Here is a 23,053-nt window from a genome sequence, read left to right as displayed (position 1 = left end):
CATTATTCTCTGATTTAAATGAATAACCGTCTCGCATCAAACAAGATCCAGATATAATTTTCATGCTCAACGCTGGCACCAAATAACAATTATTTAGGTCTAATACTAATCCCGAAGGTAGATGTAGAGGTAGCGTGCCGACCGCGATCACACCGACTTTGGAACCATTTCCCACGCGCATCGTCACCTCGTCCTTACCCAATCTTCGCTTAATCCGTAGTCCCTGTTTCGAGTTGCAAATGTTAGCAACAGAACCAGTATCAAATACCCAGGTGCTACTGCGAGCATTAGTAAGGTACACATCAATAACATGTATATCGCATATACCTTTGTTCACCTTGCCATCCTTCTTATCCGCCAAATACTTGGGGTAGTTCCACTTCCAGTGACCAGTCTGCTTGCAGTAGAAGCACTCAGTTTCAGGCTTAGGTCCAGATTTGGGTTTCTTCTCTTGAGCAGCAACTTGCTTGCTGTTCTTTTTGAAGTTCCCCTTCTTCTTCCCTTTGCCCTTTTTCTTGAAACTAGTGGTCTTGTTGACCATCAACACTTGATGCTCCTTCTTGATTTCTACCTCCGCAGCTTTCAGCATTGCGAAGAGCTCGGGAATAGTCTTATTCATCCCTTGCATATTATAGTTCATCACGAAGCTCTTGTAGCTAGGTGGCAGTGATTGGAGAATTCTGTCAATGACGCAATCATCTGGAAGATTAACTCCCAATTGAATCAAGTGATTATTATACCCAGACATTTTGAGTATATGCTCACTGACAGAACTGTTCTCCTCCATCTTGCAGCTATAGAACTTATTGGAGACTTTATATCTCTCAATCCGGGCATTTGCTTGAAATATTAACTTCAACTCCTGGAACATCTCATATGCTCCATGATGTTCAAAATGTCGTTGAAGTCCCGATTCTAAGCCGTAAAGCATGGCACACTGAACTATCGAGTAGTCATCAGCTTTGCTCTGCCAGATGTTCATAACATCTGGTGTTGTTCCAGCAGCAAGCCTAGCACCCAGCGGTGCTTCCAGGACGTAATTCTTCTGTGCAGCAATGAGGATAATCCTCAAGTTACGGACCCAGTCCGTGTAATTGCTACCATCATCTTTCAACTTTGCTTTATCAAGGAACGCATTAAAATTCAACGGAACAACAGCACGGGCCATCTATCTACAATCAAACATAAACAAGCAAGATACTATCAGGTACTAAGTTCATGATAAATTTAAGTTCAATTAATCATATTACTAAAGAACTCCCACTTAGATAGACATCCCTCTAATCCTCTAAGTGATCACGTGATCCAAATCAACTAAACCATGTCCGATCATCACGTGAGATGGAGTAGTTTCATTGGTGAACATCACTATGTTGATCATATCTACCATATGATTCACGCTCGACCTTTCGGTCTCCGTGTTCCGAGGCCATATCTGTATATGCTTGGCTCGTCAAGTATAACCTGAGTATTCCGCGTGTGCAACTGTTTTGCACCCGTTGTATTTGAACGTAGAGCCTATCACATCCGATCATCACGTGGTGTCTCAGCACGAAGAACTTTCGCAACGGTGCATACTCAGGGAGAACACTTCTTGATAATTAGTGAGAGATCATCTTAAAATGCTACCGTCAATCAAAGCAAGATAAGATGTATAAAAGATAAACATCACATGCAATCAATATAAGTGATATGATATGGCCATCATCATCTTGTGCTTGTGATATCCATCTTCGAAGCATCATCATGATCACCATCATCACCGGCGCGACACCTAGATCATCATCGTAGCATCGTTGTCGTCTTGCCAATCTTATGCTTCCACGGCTATCACTACCGCTTAGTGATAAAGTAAAGCATTACAGCGCAATTGCATTGCATACAATAAAGCGACAACCATATGGCTCCTGCCAGTTGCCGATAACTCAGTTACAAAACATGATCATCTCATACAATAAAATTTAGCATCATGTCTTGACCATATCACATCACAACATACCCTGCAAAAACAAGTTAGACGTCCTCTACTTTGTTGTTGCAAGTTTTACATGGCTGCTACGGGCTTAGCAAGAACCGTTCTTACCTACGCATCAAAACCACAACGATAGTTTGTCAAGTTGGTGATGTTTTAACCTTCGCAAGGACCGGGCGTAGCCACACTTGGTTCAACTAAAGTTGGAGAAACTGACACCCGCGAGCCACCTTTGTGCAAAGCACGTCGGGAGAACCGGTCTCGCGTAACCGTACGCGTAATGTCGGTCCGGGCCGCTTCGCCCAACAATACCGCTGAACCAAAGTATGACATGCTGGTAAGCAGTATGACTTATATCGCCCATAACTCACTTGTGTTCTACTCGTGCATATAACATCAACGCATAAAACCTAGGCTCGGATGCCACTGTTGGGGAATGTAGTAATTTCAAAATTTTCCTACGCACACGCAAGATCATGGTGATGCATAGCAACGAGAGGGGAGAGTGTGATCTACGTACCCTCGTAGACCGACAGCGGAAGCGTTTTGACAACACGGTTGATGTAGTCATATGTCTTCACGGCCCGACCGATCAAGCACCGAAACTACGGCACCTCCGAGTTCTAGCACACGTTCAGCTCGATGACAATCCCCGGACTCCGATACAGCAAAGTGTCGGGGAAGAGTTCCGTCAGCACGACGGCGTGGTGACGATCTTGATGTTCTACTTTTGCAGGGCTTCGTCTAAGCACCACTACAATATTATCGAGGACTATGGTGGAAGGGGGCACCGCACACGGCTAAGAGAACGATCTTAGAGATCAACTTGTGTGTCTAGGGGTGCCCCCTGCCCCCGTATATAAAGGAGCCAAGGGGGGTGCGGCCGGCCCTAGGAGGAGGCGCGCAGGAGGAGTCCTACTCCTACCGGGAGTAGGACGCCCCCCTTTCCCTAGTTGGATTAGGACTTGGGGAAGAAGGAAGAGAGGGAAGAAAGGAAAGGGGGGGCGCCGCCCCCCCTCCTTGTCCAATTCGGACTTGGGGGGAGGGGCGTGCGGCAGCCCCTAGGCCTCCTCTCCTCTTCCTCCACTAGGCCCATTAAGGCCCATTAGGTTACCGGGGGGTTCCGGTAACCTCCCGGTATTCCAGTAAAATGTCGATTTCACCCAGAACACTTCCGATGTCCAAACATAGGCTTACAATATATCAATCTTTATGTCTCGACCATTTTGAGACTCCTCATCATGTCCGTGATCACATCCGGGACTCCAAACTAACTTCGGTACATCAAAATATATAAACTCATAATGAAACTGTCATCGTAACGTTAAGCGGGCGGACCCTACGGGTTCGAGAACAATGTAGACATGACCGAGACATGTCTCTGGTCAATAACCAATAGCGGAACCTGGATGCTCATATTTACTCCCACATATTCTACGAAGATCTTTTATCGGTCAGACCGCATAACAACATACTTTGTTCCCTTTGTCATTGGTATGTTACTTGCCCGAGATTCGATCATCGGTATCTCAATACCTAGTTCAATCTCGTTACCGGCAGGTCTCTTTACTCGTTTCGTAATACATCATCTCACAACTAACTCATTAGTTGCAATGCTTGCAAGGCTTATCTGATGTGCATTACCGAGAGGGCCCAGAGATACCTCTCCGACAATCGGAGTGACAAATCCTAATCTCGAAATACGCCAACCCAACATGTACCTTTGGAGACACCTGTAGAGCTCCTTTATAATCACCCAGTTACATTGTGACGTTTGGTAGCACACAAAGTGTTCCTCCGGCAAACGGGAGTTGCATAATCTCATAGTCATAGGAACATGTATAAGTCATGAAGAAAGCAATAGCAACATACTAAACGATCGGGTGCTAAGCTAATGGAATGAGTCATGTCAATCACATCATTCTCCTAATAATGTGATCTCATTAATCAAATGACAACACATGTCTATGGTTAGGAAACATAACCATCTTTGATTAACGAGCTAGTTAAGTAGAGGCATACTAGTGACGTTTAGTTTGTCTATGTATTCACACAAGTATTATGTTTCCGGATAATACAATTCTAGCATGAACAATAAACATTTATCATGATATAAGGAAATAAAATAATAACTTTATTATTGCCTCTAGGGCATATTTCCTTCAGATACATGTCATGCAGCGATCTAGAGCAGGATGGCTCAAGCATGGGGATCGGAACACGGGTTTCTTCCAAGCATTTGCTTCGGCGAGGCATAAGAAGAACTTGATAAGAAAATAAATGATGACCAGGTGAATGTGATTGAAGGTACATCAGCACTCAACATACATGTCCAGAATTATTTCGGTAACCTCTTTGCTTCAGAAGTAAACCATGTTGACCCTGCTGTTCTGCAAAATGTGCAAACGAAAGTTATTGAGCAAATGAATGAAATGTTATTAGCCCCGTATACCCATGATGATGTACGTAAGGCTGTGCACAGTATAGGAGATCTCAAGGCGCTTGGCCCTGATGGTCTCCATGCTATATGTTTTAAGAAGTTCTGGCATATTATTGGTGATGAGATTTCCCAGGAGGTGTTGTTTGCGATCAATACAAGGCAGATCCCAGCAGAGTGGAATGATACGTCCATTGTACTCATTCCCCAAGGTAGACTCGCCTGAACAAATTACACAATATAGACCTGTTAGTCTATGTAATGTGTTGTACAAAATTATCTCAAAGATGTTGGCTGCTAGACTGAAAAGTATTCTACCTGACATTATCTCCCCCACTCAAAGTGCATTTGTTCCGGGACGTTTAATTGCTGATAATGTACTAATAGCATATGAGTGTGTCCATAAGATAAGAAAACTCAAGAGAAGGTCGCTGGGGGCTATGTGCAGTGAAATTGGATATGCATAAGGCCTATAACCGGGTTGAGTGGATATTCTTGAGAGCTATGATGGAAAAACTTGGTTTTGATACTGGTTGGATAGACATGATAATGGCCTGTGTATCTTCTGTTAGATATAAGGTCATATTCAACTCCCAGGAGACTAAGATATTTACCCCTACTAGGGGGATTCGGCAAGGGGACCCCCTCTCCCCTTATTTGTTCCTTCTTTGTGCGGAAGGGCTGTCCAGTATGTTGACGTTTGAAGAAGAAGTTGTTGGCATAGATGGGATTAGAGTGTGCAGAAATGCACCATCAGTTTCACACCTTTTATTTGCTGACGATTCTCTAATTCTCATGAGAGCAGATATGATGAATGCAACTTCCTTACAAAACATACTGGATACCTATTGTGCAAGTTCAGGACAAATGGTGAGTTTGGCCAAGTCTAGCATTTTCTTCAGTCCCAACACCTCAATTGTTTCAAAAGCAGAAATTAGTCAAATTCTTCATATTGACACAAAAGCATTATCTGACAAGTATCTTGGGTTGCCAGCAATTGTGGGAGCTGACAAAAGTGATTGTTTCAGGCATTTTGTTGACAGAATTAAAGAAAGATTGATAGGTTGGATGGAGAAACAACTATCAATTGGAGGTAAAGAGATTTTATTAAAGTCTAGCACAGGCCATTCCAGTTTTTGCCATGTCAGTTTTTAGTCTTCCAAAAGGAATTTGCAAAGTAATCACAGATATTATTGCACAATTTTGGTGGGGTGATGATGAAGAGCACAAGAAAATGCATTGGATGGCGTGGTGGATGCTATGTATTCCAAAAAATGAGGGAGGTATGTGATTTCGTGATTTATATTCATTCAACTTAGCTATGCTAGCTAAGCAATGCTGGAGGCTCATCACTAATCCAGATTCCTTGGTTGCAAAAGTATTGAAAGCTAAATACTACCCCAATGGAACTCTTTTGGATGCTACCCCAAAGAATGGGTCATCATTTACATGGCAAAGTATTTTAAAGGGCCTTGATACATTCAAGAAAGGTTACATATGGAGGATTGGTACTGGTGAGGACGTAAATATATGGAGGGATCCTTGGATACCTTCAAGCTCAGATATGAAGGTAATTACACCGAGAGGCCAATCAATTATTACAAGAGTTTGTGAACTCATTGATCCGGTGACCGGGGAGTGGGATGAACAGCTATTACAGAGCCTTTTCTACCATGTGGATGTTAGAAGAATACTTCAAATCCCGCTCAACACACACGCATTTGAGGATTTCATTGCCTAGCAACCTAATCACACCGGAATTTTTTCCGTGAAAACTGCGTACCATTTGCAATGGATGCACGCTTATAGGGCACATGCAAATATGATGGAGAGGGCTGGTGGTTCAGCGCCTTTGGCAGTGTGGAATACACTTTGGAAAGTGCAAGTCCCACGTAGAATTCAGATTTTTGGGTGGAGGGTTCTGCGAGGAATCGTTCCGCTAAAAGCAATCCTGACAAACAGACACATTGGTTCTAATGGGGCATGCCCGATATGCCATCAAGGTGCTGAGGATATTAGGCATCTTTTATTTCTGTGAGTGCATGCAAAGGAAGTGTGGAGGCGTCTTGGGATGTTGCAACTGGTGGAAGATGTTGTACCAGTGGATAGGTCGGGCTCGATTATATTCGAACATCTTTTAACCCTTCCGGATGATCTATTGATGGTACATTCTAATGTCAACTTCAAACAAGCACTAATGGTGGGAGCATGGTACTTGTGGTGGATACGTAGGCGAATGACACATGATGAGCTGGTGCCACCTTCTTGGAGATGGCCAATATCCATTCTATCGATTGCTTCAAATTTCCATAATTCGTTGACAAGTTCACATGTAATGCCAGAGACTAAATGGTGTAAGGCGGATCCAAGATACACAAAACTAAATGTTAATGCAGCCTTTTTTTCCAGATGAAGGGAGTGGGGCAACTGCGGCTGTTATGAGGGATATTCATGGAAACTTCATTGTCGTGTAATGCAATTTTGTACCGGTGGCGGCGGATGCAATTACAATGGAGGCGATGGCCATGAGGGATGGGCTGTTCTTTGCCAACTCTCTAGGACTAAACCAGATTGAAGCGGAATCAGATTCTCTCCAGGTAATTAACTTCTACAATGGCCAAGAAAGATGGTGGGATGAAGCTGCGGCTCTCTTCGCGGAATGCGTTGATATTAGTACGTCGATTGGGAAGGTCATTTTTAAGCATTGTATTCATTCTTGTAATCAAGCGACGCATGTGCTAGCTAACTTTTCCTTTTGTAATAAGTCGAATCTTAGTTGGTTAAACGAGCCACCTGATGTCATTGTTAGTAAGCTCGTGGACGATGTAAGTGTTCTATAATTTAATAAAGCTTGCCATGATGGCCTTCCCTTAAAAAAACTATAGTCGTTTTCTCTTCTACTAGCCGCCGCAAAGAATGACACGATCTTCCGGCCACAATGCACCTCCAGCGCACATGGAACGACAACATGCATCAACTCTCTATCCACTACCCAGCAAATGTGGAAGAAATTGTTAGATTTAACTGAACGTACATGTCCCATCGTCTCTCCACTGATGACACCAGTGTGTCCCCTCTCCTCCATAAATCTTCCTGGCTTCTCCTTTGACCCTCTTAATCCCCTTATGCATCCCCTGCAATGATATACCATCGCCTCATGTGCGCTTAGCCTCGACTGCAAGCACCGACGAAGCAAACGCTTTGCCTCCTCCGGATGGAATTCCCGTCCAGATCTAAGAAACGAGGATTGGAGGAGGTCTTAATAAGCAGAGCGACGATAATTCAGCGGAAGAAGCTCTGCCCATGAACCGTCGCTGCCAAGCTCGGCCACAAGGAACTCGCCGACGAGACTGACCATGAAGACCAGGCTATGTTGTCTCATCCCTAAATCCCCAGTCGATCCAGTTTCCATTTTCTTTGTCACGTGCATGTATTTCAGTCCTTTAGGAGCACTCTTAAGGTCAACGATTCATGTTAGCTAATACGATGAATCTTGACGACACCAACATATTAATAAATTGTGATTTTCTAGATCATTACTAGGACGTGGAGAATTTCTCGCAGATAAATGAATGTGGTGTGATATAGCCGCGTACTCTTCCCTGCCACAAATCCCTCGGAACCATCTTTGCATTGCTTCTGGTGCTCTACTCCTGAGCCATTGTGCCCGACATTGACTTACCTCTGCCTGGGTCACAACCATTTTGCGCCATCATAGCCTCACCAGAATTACATGGTTGTTCCAACTGTTGAGCACCTTTAGGATTCTGACTACATTTTGTTGTAGCTAGGTTTTTCCCATACAATTTATTCTTCTTTTCTGGTCTAGTGGAATGGTAGTAACTGTTAGAGTTGTGTCGAATATTGTGTACAAGATAGGTTACAGTTGGACTTGTAGTTGTATTGTGTTTAGATAGAATATTGAGTCGTGTCCTAGTAGGACACTTGTATCCTAGGCTCTCATATATAGCGGGGCTAGACACACGATCTAACCTATGCCAACATAATAACACCGGAACGCAGGGGAAGCCGGCGGCATGTGCCGGTGTCCAGGACGACCGGGTGCGGTATTGTAGCAGTGTCATGGGGAGGAGCACCCATGGTCAAGCCCCGGGGATGTAGCCATATCGGTGAACCTTGTTAACAAATCTTGGTGTCATGCTCGTGTGATTGCTTGGTCCTCGTATGATCGACGGTATGCCTCGGATTTATTCTAACAAGTGGTATCATGAGCTAGGCGTGACGCGGGTTGATCTAGAAGATGAAGAAGCAGTTGCGTGGTGGATGCGTCGGCATCGACGAGTTGCAAAGGGCGTGGGATGTGCGGCGATGGATTGGGTGGATCGATCGCGCGAGCATCAGGCGGCGCATGTACCGACTGGTGGGATCGCTGGCATCTGGCGGCTGGTGCGTTCAGCAGTGAAAGCCTAGGCGAGACCCATGGCGGCGCGGCCCATGTGGCTACAGCAGGGGGCAAGGCCGAAGCTGGCCAGAAGCGCGTCTCGCGCATGTGCTGCTCAAGAGCAGGCTGAAGCATGCGTGGATGACTCATCATGTGTGCGTACAGATGCAAAACTATGGATTTGTTTTGAAAAAAAAAAGATTGGGACCGAGTCCCTGGAGGCAGTGGCCTCTCGTGTACGATGCGGACGGAGCCAGATCACATCTAGCGTGAGAAGATCCATCAACGATAAGATCCATTGAAAGCAGAAGGTCATGGCAAAGCAAAGCTAGCATCGGAGTTTTGTGCAAGGGAGCCGAGCCACCACGTGAAGGCTAAAGATTATAATTCTTTTGGAATTTGCTAGTAGTACAACCTCGTGTACTTGGGCATTGTGTGAGAAGAGAGCTCGGATAATTTTGCACAGGGTCAGTCATACAAAGAACCATGGCGCCAACGGTTACCAGGTTTGAGGTGGAGAAGTTCACGGAACTGAAAAACCTTGGGTTATGATAGACAAGGGTGAAAGATTTGTTGGCACAGTGGGGATGCTTGAAAGCGTTGTGGGAAGTCATGTCAGCTAAGATGGAATTATCATGTGATGGATGGAAATTCTCGGAAGACGATTTGGGAGCTTCCAGCGTGTCATGCAGTCGGAGAAGTTCAGCTTGGTTGGACTAGATAGTCTGACGGATCGACGTGAGTCGGTTGGTACAGAAGACGGTGATGAGATCGACGACAGCGACATAGGAGCGTGATGCTGATGGTGACCGACTTCTGGGGTGTGGAAACCCGTGGCGCGGGTCTGAGGACTTGTGTGGCTTCGACAAGACAATGGCGCGGGGTTGATTCAAGGTGATGTACACACGGAGCTTGAAGTCGACGGGGCGTGAGGGTGGACTGATCATCTACCATGGAGTCATGTTGAAGGTGGAGCTAGATTGAGGGGCTACGATGTAAGGATCCAGGGAATCGAAGCCTATTCAGCAAGGGGGAAAAGTGAGTGACATGCAGTTCAGACTGGAGCCCGGTGGTCTGATGGAAGCGTGAAACTCGTCATCGGTCGGTGATGATCGGTGGTACTCTGGAGTGGGGGTTGAGTGGTGTGGGTCCGCGACCCTTGAGACTCGACCGGGACAGCGGAGGCTCGACGCAGTAATAGCGGCGAGGCGTGCGGTATACATGGGGCACGGAGACGGGCCACGGCTCTGGTGGTCATACATGTGGTGAGACAACTGCGAATTTGACTCGGGATGATTACAAGCAACGATGAAATTCTTTCAAGTTTCAGACAGACAGTCAAGGAAGAGCGGTGATGTTGACTTCAGGTAACTCTTATGTGTGACACCCAATATGTAAGTTGTTCACTTTCACGCAGGTCAGTGATTGATGTGTGATGGTATGGACGGATACTCTGGAAGTTGGGAGTACAAACTAGAGTAACGAGGAACTTAATTTTGCTCGTGTTGACAGTGGTCAAGAAAAGAAGGGACTACAAGTTGCAGGTGGAGTCATATGGAGTCTTTGGAGTAGCAGCGGTACTCATAGGATAATCTCAAGTCCAATGTACATGGAAGTTTGACGCATTGACGAATTCAAGTTGGTGGAGAATATTCGCCAAGGTGGAGTTTGTTAGAGTTGTGTCGAATATTTTGTACAAGGTAGGTTACAGTTGGACTTGTAGTTGTATTGTGTTTAGATAGGATATTGACTCGTGTCCTAGTAGGACATTTGTATCCTAGGCTCTCATATATAGCGAGGCTACACACACGATGTAACCTATGTCAATATAATAGCACCAGAACGCAGGGAAAGCTGGCGGCATGTGCCGGTGTCCAAGGCGACCGGGTGCGGTATTGTAGCGGTGCCATGGGGAGGAGCGTCCATAGTCAAGCCCCGGGAATGTAGCCATATCAGTGAACCTCATTAACAAATCTCGATGTCGTGCTCGTGTGATTGCTTGGTTCTCGGATGATCGACGGTATGCCTCGGATTTATTCTAACAGTAACACATGTTGAGGTATGTTTGGTTGATTATACACATGTTCATCTGTTCTTTTTAAATACTATAATATCAATTCTTTTACATACATTTTAAGTTCCTGTAGAGGGTTAGCAAGGAAACAAACACTTCAGTCTTATAGTAGGTCTGCTTTTTCACAAGTTACATATACCTTCTACAACCTCATAGCTTGGTTATGTATTGTAGAATTTTATTTTGGAGGGGATATGCATTTATCTTTTAGGGGATGGCGTTCCTATCATTCCTATCTCCTTTGATAAGCTTATATTTTTTATATATCAAATCAAGAATCAACAAATGTTTGGGTTCACTGTATATTAGAAGGAAGAAGCAAGAACCAAAATTCGTTATGCTTAATATGCAGTATGTGTTTTGTGATTGGATATTAATTGCAGATTCGAAGTTGACCGGACATTGAGTTGGTATGGTCTACTCACTTGATATTTGCATGACTATTTATACACTTGCACAACATATGATAGTGGTAGAAATCCAATCGAAGTAGTTGCATCCTTTTCCGTAAATATTTTCTTTTCAGATGTACGTGACCGAACAAATCTACACCTTCAACTATGTTAATATGTTACACCTTCATGTATATGTATCTCAAAACTGACAAAAGCAATTCCGAGATGCCGTTGTTAGTCAACAATCTATTTTCTAACGTATTTATGTTGTGTTTTCTTAGTAATTACCACCTTAGATTTTGTTGTAGTTGTATTTTCTTCCTGAACCTTTCTGCAGACACGCGAGCATTATTGTATTTAGGTCTGTTGGACCTGGAAGTACAATATATCGGATGAGTGTGTTGTATGTAAATGATATGTCCATGAATGCACTATATCACCTCTGATTATGTGTTGTTGAATCCCGGTATTTTTCCTACTAAACATTATTTTTACGTCCAAATGCAACTTATTATTTGCAATGACCAATATTTACTATAATATGGCAATATTTCCCATTAGCTTCCAACTGTTCACCAATTTAATCAGTGCACACATTTCGTAGCAACGGGCGGGGTGTTATCTAGTTTATGAAATTGTAATGCACATATTGTGGAATAGATAGTGAACTCCACTTTCTTACAGATCATAGCGAGCTTCACTTTTTATTCCTGAGATTATATTATGGTTATCTAGGTGTTGCCTTCCAAGGTTGTAAATATAAACTACCATGCCGTAATCATAGGGCTAAAGCCGCAGGTAATGTAATACTCAGGTTGAGCATCCCTTGGGGACTACTCAGGTTGGGCTAAAGCCGCACTTACAGAGGGATTACTTTTTTTGTATGTAATCCTCGGGCTTTATGAGTACCAATACTACTCAAAGCAAAAAGGCTAACATTGTTTCATGAGTTTGTATTACACCTATGTCCTAAGATTACATGACATTGCTAGCATGCATGTTTTCTTCAGTGAAGCACATTGAGAAGGTAGGCTTTAAACTAACTAACAAACATGTTCCACTTTAATTATAAGAGATGTTTTCGAATGTGTTCGTAAATCTTTTCATTTAGACACAACGAAGCCCGTGTTCTGTTGGTTGGGCACTGGGAGAAACTAAAAGAAAAAAAGGGTGTCACGATTGGTATACCCCTGCAAGAAAGGCTCTTTTGAACAAGAGAGTCTTCGGTTCTAAACTCACCGACATTTAGGAAATACTATTTAGTTGTCAATGAGCATGGTAATATTTGGGAACTACTATTTTAGTTTTCAATGGGCCTGGTAATCTCCAGAAACTTTTATTTTTTTGTGAGTTATCAGAACATGGTTTCATAGTTCGTATGCCAAGAGCATTTTTTGTTATTGTTATTAAAAATGTATTTTCTCTTTTGGGTTCCTATTTACTACTGATTCGAGTACCTTTCGTTTCAAAATAACAAGGAAAACATGTGTGGAACAATCTATTTTAGATTCAGATTACATATATTTATGACTATTCCTATCATTTTATTGTCAAAGAGGACGGGCGCGGCAATGCGCCACCATCAATGATCTAGTTAGAAGTTATAACTGCTCAAAAACCTTGAGATGCTTCCTCAAAAATGCCATTAGATATTTCAAAAATGTCATCGTTCCATTAGATTTTACTCAAAAATGCCATTAGACATATTTATTGTTAGGTCAAACTCGTTGACCATGTTATATGATGAAAATCCTTCTATACCCATATGTTAGCTCTCTGTATCTCACAATGATAAGTGTGGATCCCACTTGTCAGGAGTAAGCAAACGAATAATTTTATAGGAAAATAAGAGCAACTCCAATGGGCTGACCCAAATGGACGGCGCATTTGTCCGCTTTTTGTCCGTTTGGGTTGGCCGCCCGCCCGGTGTTCGCCCAGTTTTGCATTTGTGTCGGCAGTGCGCCCAACGCGCCGACCCATTTCATGTATGCACTCAATTTAAAAAAAGTCCCGCGGCCACAGATCATGCTAGTGGCCATAGATCATGCCGGCACCATGCCAGCGCCGACATACATTGCCGGCTTCAAAAAATATCACCGCAGTTCCATGTTGGCGCATTCGCCAGCGGCCGGCACACATGACAACACACAAAAAGAGGTGTGACTTGAGTTCGACCACGCCATCGCGGCCTCGTGATCATGCCAGCACACAGCCGGCATACAAAAAAGGAAGGCGCTCGCGGCCACGAGATCATTTGTTGATGAACTTGACCATGTCGGCCTGCATCTTCTCGAACCATGGCCTCTTCCTTGGCGACACGGTGTTGAGATCCACCTTCATGATCTCCACCCCGGTCATCATGCTCGCGAGAGCCACTTCTTTTGCCTTGGTCTTGGCGTTGGCGACCTCGATCTCTAGTATCTTGGCTTGCTTCTCCGCCTCCAGCTCAAGCATCTTGGCTTGCTTCTCTGCGTCCATCTCAAGCCTCCTCCTTTGGATCTCCATGAAGGCGTTCATTTGCTCTTCTTTGAAACACTGGCGCTCCTCCTCCCTTGAGTCCTTATTGTTCATCATGCCCTCCACGCTTGCGATCAAGGCGTTGGATGCCGCATCCCGCTTGTCCTCCTTCTTCGAGTTGGTCTTCCCCCGCGGCCGTGCCGGCTCGCCGTCCCCAACCTCCTCCACAGCTTGCTTCCCCCACGCGACTTGAGGGCGGCATATTGTGCCTTGAACTTTTGCTCGTCCTTGATGACCCGAAAGCAATGGGAGAGATTGAAGCACTTGCCATTGTGTTGGACCTTGAATGCCTCCAAAGCTTGAAATGCCTACAAAATGTGTTCCATGCAAGCATATGGGCAAATGATATGCAAATGAGCATGCAAGCATGAACTTGATGACACAAACGAGGGCGTCTTGCTAGCACACCATGTCTTGCACGCCGATGCCGCTCAAGGGGCAGGACTTGATGCTCTCAAGAGTGGCACAAAACTTGTTGCACTCTTGTTGGATCACCCTCCATATCTTGGAAATGGACACCCACCCGCGCGTGCTCACAATTTGGTAAGGTGGAAACTTCTTGTGCTCATGAAACTCCCGATGGACACGAATCCAAAAGGTTGAATGCTTTTGTTCGGCTCCCGTCTTGGGGTCTTGTCCAATGTATCGCCAACACTCGCAAAGAAGCTTGTCCTCGACAGCCGTGTATACCTTCGTGCGCTTGCTCTTGTGCTTCGGCTTAGGACCGGCGGCTTGGTTGGCGAGCTCGTCCTCGAACAAAGGCTCCACTTCGATGTCGCACTCGTCCTCTTCCTCTTGCCCGTAGTTGTCTGGGAACTCGTGGTCGAGTGGGAAGCCATCCAGGTCCATGCCGACCTGATCACGCATGAAGGCTGCCTGATCGGGATCATAGCCAGCGGCCGGCGTGGACGCCCCGCAGCCGTCCTGGCTTTGGGTCTCGTCGGGATCGTAGCCAGCGGCCGGCACACCGCCCTCGAAGATGAGGTTCTGCATGTAGTCCTCGTCGACGGCGGACGGCATTCCCTCGAATAGGTTGCGGGCGTCCAGGAGCACGCCGGCCGGCGTCTGCCGCACGCGTTTCCTCGCGCCTCCAGATGACGAGCCACCAGCCATCGGGCTGGCGTTGAGGTCAATGGGCGCGGGCGCGGCGTGGAAGGCGCGACCACGCTCACGTCAGGCGCGCACTCCTCGAAGAGGAGGGAGGCCTGCGGGTAGACGTGGAAGCCCGGCATCCGGTTGCAAGCCGACGCGTGGGGCGAGTCGGGCGGCACCATCTGAGGGAACGCTAATGAGCCGGTGATGGCCGCGGCAACGGCGGCGTTGAGGAGGTTGTGCTGACACACATGTGATTTTTCAGCAAACTTTGGTGCATTTGAGCATGTGCTTGTAGTTCAAATTTGAATTATGCACATTAAATGCCCAAAAACTCAATTAATGCATAAAAATGTCAAATGAACCCGGAATAATTCCAAATTTAAACACGACACTCATGTACTAGTTGCATGTTCAATGTACGTAAATGTTCTAGCAATTCAAACACCATCCTTTCCCTCCGTAACACCATTTTGTCTTTCAAAACATAATGAAAAAAATCAGGTATACCACAAACAGTTTACTAGAAAGAATCGTGTGGGATGCGATATAAAATATCTTGGCGCACCGTCTTGTCTGGCTTACGCAGGAAGCTTCGTCGTCTACAGTCCACCGCCCCCGCTTGAACCACACTTGCGCGCCAGTTTCTCGCGGCATCGAGCGAAATTTTTTTGCCACCGCAGAAATATCTATCTCCCCGCCCCCTCCCTCCTACCAAAAGCCACATTTCCACTATTCCTCCTTGCTTTGCAAGTTCAAACCTTCACTGCTACTTACTGGCAGCTCAGCCTCCTCGCCGGCGACCCTTCTTGAAAGTGCATTAAGTCGACTAGAGGGGGGTGAATAGGCGATTTTTATGAATTCTTCACTAAGGAATTTCTGGGTGAGGAAATTCCTGAGCGAAGTATTCAAATGCATACATAACATAACATAAACATGGATATCATGATGAAATGAAAACAGACACAGAGTACAGAAAGCATAAGCACAGGATAAAACAGGATGAAGACAAACAGACTGAAGAAATTGAACTGGGGAAATTGAGAAAGTCTTCAGTCAAAGACTTCAAACAGATATGAACAAGCACACAACACAGTAATGAGAAAATGAAAGGGTTGAGGAAATAGAACCGGTAAGCTTGGTGAAGATAATGATTTGGTAGACCAGTTCCAACTGATGTGACAGTTGTACGTCTGGTTAGAGTGGCCAGGTATTTAAACCTGAGGACACATAGTCCCGGACACACAATCCTCACCGTATTCTTCTTGAACTAAGGTCACACAGACCTTGTCCAATCACTCGTGGTAAGTCTTCAGGTGACTTCCAAACCTTCACAGACTCGGTCACTCGATGATCCACAATTCCTCTTGGACGCTCTAGACCATGACGCCTAACCGTCTGGAGGATGCACAATCCTCAAAGGTAACAAGCATCGGTTCCACACAGGAACAATCTCTTCAGTGATGCTCAATCACTTTGGTTTGTAGGTGTTTGGTTTGAGGTTTTGGGTTTTTTCTCACTTGATGATTTCGCTCAAAGTCCTCAGAGGATGGAATGCTCTCAATGACAAGTGTCAGTTTCTTGCGAAGCAGCCAACCAGCTAGTGGTTGTAGGGGGTGCTATTTATAGCCTAGGGAGCAGCCCGACATAATAAGACATAAATGCCCTTCAATGATATGACCACTAGGTGGGTGGGTATTTTGGGACAGCCGACGCGTAGCACAGCAACGGTCAGAAATTTGACTATCAAATTCCTTAGGGTTATCATGTTCCTCACTTGTAGGTAATCCGCACTGGCGAATTCCTAACTCCTCAGTCAGAACAAATTCCTCAGAGACCAGAAGATATTCGTCTCTGTCACTGAAGAAATGACTGAACTGTATGAGATTTCCAATGGCTTCACTCGAAGGGATTGGTAGGTGTAGGATTTTGAGATGAGCATCACTTGGAAACTTTTCCTAGTTTTAACTCGACCCCCTTTAATAGTACGGTGTTTCCTATGACTCAAGAAATAGAAAATGAAACTACGAAAACAAAAGTCTTCACGCTTCATGTTCCTCATATGAATATCAAGTCTTCACGGTCACACCAATTTCTTCACTTTCAAAGTCTTCAGAAGTCCAAAGTCTTCGGTCGAAGACATTCATTTTTAGGGATCGACTTTCTCTGTAAATATCAAACTCCTCATAGACTTATAGACATGTGTACACTCACAAACGCATTAGTACCTTAACCTGTAAGTCTTCAATACACCAAAATCACTAAGGGGCACTAGATGCACTTACAATCTCTCCCTTTTTGTTGATTAATGATAATATAGGTTAAGTTTTCAATGGGGATAAACATATGAAGTGTAAATACTGATATTGAGGAATTTGATTGCAAGATATAGAAGAACTCCCCCTGAAGATGTGAATAGTGAGGAATTTGCTTTTTAGGCAATGCACATTTGAAGAGTAGAATCATGGAGATCTCCCCCTATATCTTGTAATTCATACACGCATTTAACATATGATATGAAGAATTTGAAATGCATGATGAAATATGGTGACTGATGTGATTCGGCATGCATGCATTAATATATATGAGGAAATAGCATGCAGAAGAACATAGCAAAAGTATCAGACCACCATCGGGTTTAAGTTTACAACTCGATCCAATAAATCTTCAGAAAACGAGAGTTATAACTTAGGTAAAAAAATGCCCATGTAAAGAGACCCGCTTGAAGACTAACTCAAATTTATCCCCCTTTTTGTCATCGAATGACCAAAAGGGACGAAAAGTGAGGACTAATGCCCCTGAAGAATATCATCACTGAGTCTATGAAGGAGCACCAGCATTGTTGGGGTCGGTTGTTGAGGTAGGGCCTGCCGCAGTGTCGTCCAAATCTTCATGCTCATCAGTCTCGCACGATGAAGAATATGAGCTGGCTACCAAGGAAGGAACTTTGGTCTTCTTGAATTTCTTCGCTGGTGGTTGAGACCATTCAAAGTCCTGCTTGAAACCCATTTGCTTCAAATCTTCTTCACTGTAGAGATGAGACAGAACAACCCAGGTACGATTGAATACTTCATGGAGGTAGAAGTGATTTTTCTTCACTGCATTGTGTGTAGCAGTCATGTTGTGAAGAATAGAGCCAAACTGACGCTTATCGACCTTCTGGTGAAGACTGAGAAGCTCATGATCAGTCATCACCCTTGGAGCTGTGCCTTGAGGATTTTGCTTTGAGGCATTGGCGGCAGAGTCATGAGTGGCAGAGTCATCATTGGTGGAATAAGATGCAGCTTTGCGGAACTGACCGTCCAATTGACGAATGCCTTCATCAATAATAGCAGTTGCCTTGCCCTTTTCATCAGCTGAGGAAAATGTCCGCTTGAGGACTTCTATTGGGGGCAAGTAACTGGCATGATTCTGCAAATCAGCCTTGTAGTTGATTGAAGACCTTGATCTGAGGAATCTCATAATCCAGGGAGCATAAGGCTTCAATTCAAATGGAGACAATGCAACATTGGCTATAGTCCTCATGAAGAAATCATGGTAGTTTACAGGAATGCCATGAATGATGTTGAAGAGCAGATTCTTCATGATACCAACGACCTCTTCCTCATTAGAGTCATGGCCCTTGATAGGACTCAGAGTCTTGGACAAGATACGATATACAGTCTGTGGTACATACAACAATTCCTTCATGGGGAATTTGGTCCTTGAGGCTTGACCGGGCTTTAGCGGCTTCATCAACACTTGCATATAATAGTCAGTAAGTTCAGGTTCATGATATATATAATGTGCACCTTCAAGGGGAGGACTAGCAGGCAGGGCATGAAGCAATTCAGAGGCCGGTGCTTTGAAGTGAGTATTCTCTATCATCCAGTCCAATACCCAAGAGTTCACATCTTCAGCATTTCCTGTGATGTGCAGCATTGCATAGAACTGAAGAATTAATTCTTCATTCAAATCACATATATCAGTGCAGAAGTTGAGAAGTCCAGCATCATGACGAACACTGAGGACTGGCGTGAAGCAAGGCATTGATTCCATGTCCACGTGAGGAATATGCGCATGGTAGAAGACTTTGTCCTTATCAAAAACTAGTGAAGAATAGAAGTTGCTCCGCTGGCAGTCCAGAAACACTTCCTTCTAAGACGAGTAGTGTCATACAGGTTGTAATCTGTGAAGAAAACATGCTCATGGAAGAAGTCAGCAGCCTTGAATTTTTGCTTCTTGGAGAAGGGACTCTTCGGCTTGAGCTGAGGAGTGTCAGTCAAAGTCATCACAGCCTCAGGAATCACGTTCTCAGGAACCACAGGCTGAGGAATTTTAGTTTTAGTTGCAGCCTGGTTCTTCTTTTCTTTAGCAGCTTTTTCATCAGTGCTAGTGGCTGGAATTTCTTCAGTAGCATTATCATCAGCGCTAGTGGCTGGAATTGCTTCAGCAGTATTTTCATCAGCGCTAGTGGCTGGAGGTGCTTCAAGAACATGAGGTTCTTCAGAGACCGTAATAACTTCAGTGTGCACAGGGGACTGAGGGATTTGTTGGAGTGGGGTGAAGAGTGGAGAGTTGGGGTGCTGACTATCCCAATAGTCATCATTTGGCACTAGATTGGAGCACCCAATATCCACATCTTCATCTTCCTCATTCAGTTCTTCAACGCCTGCCTCTTCAGCTGTGAACTGAGGCATAGGCGATGAGATGGTTGGAGTTGAAGGGATATCATCTGCTTCAATTTCTTCGTCCATCTGCTCTGTAGAAGTAGCGGACGGAACGTGTTCATCCGATCCACTGGGGATCTCATAATCTTCACCAAAAGGAAGGAGTTCCTTTGATGGCATGCTTGAAATTGGAATAGCATCAATTGGATTCTCGTAAGAGCTTGTCAATTTCTTCATATTCTTTGGAGCTGAAGACTGAGATGAAGTAGATGATTTCCTTTTCTTCACTTTTGCTCGCTCTACATCTTTGGTTTTCTTTGCTTCTGATGTAGAAGGAAGAACTAACTTGTTGTTGGTGCGGGAGGAGCAAAGGAAATAGGTTCAGTTTCTTCAGGCGCAACTAATGCAGTTGCCCTGGTTGGTTCAGATTCCTCAGGGTCAGGAGTTGATGACTCAGCTGGCCTGGCTTGTTCTTCAGGTGCAACACGAGTGGTTGCCCTGGCAATGTCATCAGCGGCTGGAATGTAGTCATCAGCCATGGTACTCACATTTTCTTCTGCAGCCTGATTGTCATCAGCGGTGCTGGCATGTTCTTCAGTAGGCTGAGCAGATGCTTTAGCCTCAGGAATTTCAATGTGCCTTTGAGTAGCAACGTTGGAGGTGAATGCATTTGCCAAGTTCACAAATCTGACTTTGGCGCCCTTCCAGTCAGCATGGTAGGCATCAAATTCATCACTGAGGTTTTTAATCTTAGCTTGAATAGCCACAAGTTCATCAGTTGTCATCTTGACAACGTTCTTCTTCAAATAGTGCTCTTTCTTGTACTGTGCTTTCTTCAGCTGCCTGGCCTTTTCAAACTTCCATTTTTCTTCGCCTATGAAGGCAGTCAGCATGTGACTTTGGCCATAAGTCAGCTTGAAGTCTGGCATAGGAGTGTTGGGGTCCTTGTGCCAGAGATCAATGTATTCAAGGATCAACTTTGGATCCAGTAGGAGAGGAATTTCACTTCCTTTGGCTCTAGCGGCCCTCTGCTGTCTGTCTCTGATGATTTCTTCAAGTTCTTCATCATCAGCTTCGTCATCAGAAGACGGTACCTGAAAGGCGACCTGCTTCTTTTGAGGACTTGGTCTAGTGCCTCATCCAGCAGTGGCCTTAGTCTTCATCAATGTGGGGCTGGTTGAGGAATGCAGAGGAGCTGAAGAACTTGCAAAGGCTCCTGAGGCAATAGGTTTTCCTGTGGTCCTTTGGCACGAGGCGAGATGCATAGGTGCTGAGGACTTTGCCGGAGGAGTTGAGGGTTTTGGAACTTGAGGAACTGGGGCAGCTTGAGGAATTTGCCGTGAGGGCTTAGCAGAAGAGCTTGGCCGTGAGGGCACTGAATAAGAAGTGCCTGGCTTATGTGCGGGCTTCTTAGGCATGGCCTTCTTAGGCTTGCTAGCAGAGGCCTCAGCAGTGGCAGCAGCAGAGTCTTCATTGAATTTCTTCACTACTTCTTTATCCATTTTGGCTAGTTTTGCTTGGCGCTTGGCCCATTCATCAGGATAGTCCTCACCGCGCTTGAGACTGGTGGGATCAGCTTCTTGGCTAGGTGCCAGTGGAGGCCTTGGGCATGGAGGGTGAAGAGTGAATGTCTTCATGTACTTTGGAGTTACATACCAATACTCCCTCCATTCCCATGCCCATCTCCTCTCTATCCTTTTTATGCGCACCTTGTGCTAATTTTTTTTCCTCCTTTCCATGTGTGGCCTCATCAGGAGTGCAATAATCCTTGTAAATGTCATCAGGGATCTCAAAAGATGTGTTGACTTCCAGCTTCTTTCCTCCCTTCTGAGGTTTCTTTCCATCAGCCATTTTCTTCAACTGAGGATTTTGAACAGTTGAATTCTCTGAAGAGGTATGCAATTTTTCTTTGAGGAACGCTGCAAATGAGTTAAGTTGATGAGAAGCTAGTGATTCAGTAGCAGACATGTATACCTGTGAAAAGAGTATAGGCGCAAAGAATTTGGAGAGGTCATATGCGTTCTCAGAAGTTTTTGCAAAAAGAACAAGTTTGAGGAATTTGACCAGATGTGTCTTGAGGAATTTCACTAAGCGTTCTTTGACTTAGGTTCCAGAGTTGTGTAGATTGAAAATCCACACAATTGAGGAATCTTGAAGAAAAACATGGCTTAGGAAACAGATCAAGAACAGATGTTTATGTGAGGTGTTTAGAGTGTGAAGATTGAAGAATAAACACCTTTTGAAGATTTTGAAGAAATCACTGAAATCAATAAGGGCAGTAAAAGTAACTTTTAATTACCCTTGACGAAGAACACGACGAACTGGGAGTGTAGATTGGAAGTTCATTAGTGCAGATCTTCCACGCCCTAACTTGGCAGAGGAAGACGGCTACGGCAGCGGCGGAGTGAGGAAATCTGTGGTCGGCGCGTGTACAACGACGAAAAGGTCGAGGCAGTGAAGCTCTTCCTCACTGGCGACGATGAAGTAGCGGCGGCGCTAGGTTTTGAGAGCTCGAGCGAGGGAGTGAGTTCGGGCGGAGTAAAACCAGACTAAGGAAGGGAAGGGGTATTTATAGCCACGGTGAAAACTGTTCGTCCGAGGAAAAGGGACGAACGTTCCCCTAACCTTTCTCATCTGTGTGACATGTGTCACCCACGTACTGTGAGGTGGAGATCATGTGAGATCATGGGTGAATAGATAAGTATTATCGTGGCATTTGGAACTGTTTGAGCGGCAAAAGCCAAAAATTCAGATATGAAATTTTTTAATGTTTCGTTCGCAAATTCTTCAGCTGACAAGGACACCATGAAGATTTTGAACTGGTTTCAAATAGAATGCACATGAAGAATATGTGAACAGACTGGGTTGAGTTTAGCATAGAGGGGGAAGGGTCCGATCACATTCACTTAGCAGAAGAAGCAACTTGAAGAATTAGCAATAAGTGAATGTTGTAGAGGACATAAACTCATATATGTACTCCCTCCGTTTTTATTTACTTCGCATATTAGAGTTGACTGAAGTCAAACTTCATAAAGTTTGACCAAGTTTATAGAAAATAATATAAACATTTACCATAACAAATTTATACTATGTGAAAGTACATTCAATAATAAATCTAATGATGTTGATTTGTTATCGTATATGTTAATATTTTTGTTCATAAAATTGGTCAAAGTTTATAAAGCTTGACTTTGACCAAAGCTAATATGTGAACTAAATAAAAATGGAGGGAGTATATAGACAATGAAGAAAAACGACGGAATCAGTGAAGACTTGCAAAGTTGAAGAATTTGAACAACTGAGGAGTTTCAAAAATGAAGAAAAATTCAAATTGAAGATTTCAACTTTTGTTGGTGGCGTGACCCACTGTATAAGAATGATGATTTCAGACACCGTGTACAATTGTCGTAGGGCTCTGAGAATCAATTCTTCATTAATTTCTTCACACTTAGAGGGTTAGTCTTCATTGATTGAAGAAAAACGTTACTTCGTGTGTTGCACATCTAAGTCATCAA

Source organism: Triticum dicoccoides, chromosome 4A (genome assembly GCF_002162155.2).
Source record: "Triticum dicoccoides isolate Atlit2015 ecotype Zavitan chromosome 4A, WEW_v2.0, whole genome shotgun sequence".
Taxonomy (NCBI): Eukaryota; Viridiplantae; Streptophyta; class Magnoliopsida; order Poales; family Poaceae; genus Triticum; species Triticum dicoccoides.
The sequence above is the reverse complement of the archived record's forward strand: the minus strand, read 5'-3'. Positions refer to the sequence as shown.